Raw genomic sequence first — 2,500 nt, 5'->3', positions numbered from 1 at the left:
GAAGGAGCAAGGGCAGTGATTTCCTTCTGCATGCGGTCAGCAATACCAGGGTACATGGTGGTACCTCCAGACATGACGGTGTTGGCGAACAGATCTTTCCTGATATCAATGTCGCACCTCATGATAGAGTTATGGACAGTTTCATGAACACCAGCAGATTCCATACCAAGGAAGGAAGGTTGGAACAGAGCTTCGGGGGCACGGAAACGCTCGTTGCCGATGGTGATGACTTGACCGTCAGGAAGCTCGTAGGACTTGTCCAAAGAGGAGGAAGCAGCAGCGACGTTCATTTCGCCTTCGAAGTCAAGAGCAATGTAGCAAAGCTTCTCCTTGATATCACGAACGATTTCACGTTCAGCGGTGGTGGTGAAGGAGTAGCCACGTTCAGTCATGATCTTCATCAGGTAGTTGGTAAGGTCACGACCAGCAAGATCGAGACGAAGGATAGCATGAGGAAGAGCGAATCCTTCGTAGACGGGAACCATGTGTGAAACGCCATCACCGGAATCACAGACGAGACCAGTGGTACGACCAGAAGCGTACAGGGAAAGCACGGCCTGGATGGCCACGTACATGGCGGGCATGGAGAAGGTCTCGAACATGATCTGAGTCATCTTCTCACGGTTGGCCTTGGGGTTGAGGGGAGCCTCAGTGAGGAGTGTAGGGGACTCCTCAGGAGCAACACGGAGTTCGTTGTAGAAAGTGTGATGCCAGATCTTCTCCATGTCGTCCCAGTTGGTGATGATACCATGCTCAATGGGGTACTTGAGGGTGAGGATACCACGCTTGCTCTGGGCCTCATCACCGACGTAGGCGTCCTTCTGACCCATACCGACCATCACACCCTGGTGACGGGCACGACCGACGATAGGAGGGGAAGACGGCACGAGGGGCGTCGTCTCCGGCGAAGCCGGCCTTGACCATGCCGGAGCCATTGTCGCACACAAGCGCACACTCTTCCTCGTCACACATGTTGGATATTTGACAGAAGGCCGGAGTCTGCAAAGAAGAATGACAAACAGTTAGAGAGACTACAATAACAAATGACTACTTTGTTCTATTTGCCACTGGTATTGAACCCCTTCATTGTTCGATATTTGCTTGTGAGCCGTAATATGAAATGAAAATGCAGAGTCTCGTATACAATCAGTCATATCCGATGACAGGTGACAGATGACAGCTCGCGGATGACTTACTTCACACCTTACCCATTAAGTAATTTACATAACCCCTGCGGACAATACACAAGCAGAGCGCATGACCAATATCAGGAGTTAGACCAGTATGCGTGCGGCCTGCTTTCCTTGAAGACCAGTGACCCAAAATAACACAGAATAACTTTCACGAAAACCAGAGAAGCCACCCTTACCCGCTCTCTACTCCAAGCTGACTGCCGATGCAAGGGTATACCTTGTTCTTATATACAAAAGCGCGACCCTACACTGTGGAATGTGACGGTGGCCCAAAATATGCTTCCAAAGGGGAACGCAGAATATGGCCGCTTGGACATACCTAGCTTTGAACTTTAAGCAGGTCTTAAAGATACAGTTCGCAGTCGTAACAGAAATATAATAGCTATCGTAATTTTTCATTTGTCTGAGAACACTTGGCAGTGACAGCGATGCATAAAAGAAACAATTGTATATATATACATGTATATTTGTGTGTGTATGAATATGCATATGTGCATGTATGCGTGTGTGTATGTGTGTGTGTGCATGCATGTATATATGAGTACGTATGTGTATGTGGAGAGACAGACAGAAAAACATTTTCTATTACGTACTGCTGAATATGTACATATTACATTGTATTACACCATGAAAATAGATTTCAAAATCAAAGGTGTTATTCAGTATACGTAAATTTACTGTGTAAGTTTGTGTCAAAATATTAATAAAACATCACACTTCATACAAAGTACCAAACTCATGACGATACGTATTCTGAGATACATCCCAAAATGTGCGAGGGAGATTTATAATGTATATGTATCAATATGTCAGTGTATTTTTACAGAGATTTTCTCATTTAAATTTGTTATCTCGTTTTTAATCCCCTGTTTTAGATTGTGTGTAGTTTTCCTTCATGATAATGAATCTAAAATTACGTTCATGAGTGATTTAATCACGGTCTCTTGTGAGTATCGCCGCTCATAATGTTTTCATGATAAAGATTTGATTGTTAATAAACATTATAATTTTTTGTTTTTGTATTTACTATCTCAGCGATGCTTATGAAATAATTACAGTAAGCAAATATAAAATCAATTTCCAAGATCAATCATTCGTCATATATGTATCTATATATACTGCAAATACATATATATATATATATATATATATATATATATATATACACATATATATACTGTGTGTATATATATACTGTGTATATATATGTGTGTGTGTGTGTGTGTACATGTGTGTGTATATATATGTGTATATATGTGTGTGTGTGTGTGTGTGTGTGTGTGTGTGTGTGTGCGTGTGAGTGTGTA

General features: G+C 42.6%; 1 pseudogene; it reads right to left on the bottom strand.

Annotated features, from left to right (window-relative positions):
• Positions 1–975, bottom strand: part of LOC125040215 — a 1,299-nt pseudogene extending 324 nt beyond the window's left edge.
• Between the last annotated feature and the right edge of the window lie 1,525 nt (positions 976–2,500).

Source organism: Penaeus chinensis, chromosome 28, assembly GCF_019202785.1.
Source record: "Penaeus chinensis breed Huanghai No. 1 chromosome 28, ASM1920278v2, whole genome shotgun sequence".
Taxonomy (NCBI): Eukaryota; Metazoa; Arthropoda; class Malacostraca; order Decapoda; family Penaeidae; genus Penaeus; species Penaeus chinensis.
Note: the sequence above shows the minus strand (reverse complement) of the source record. Positions and strands in the feature narration are given on the sequence as shown.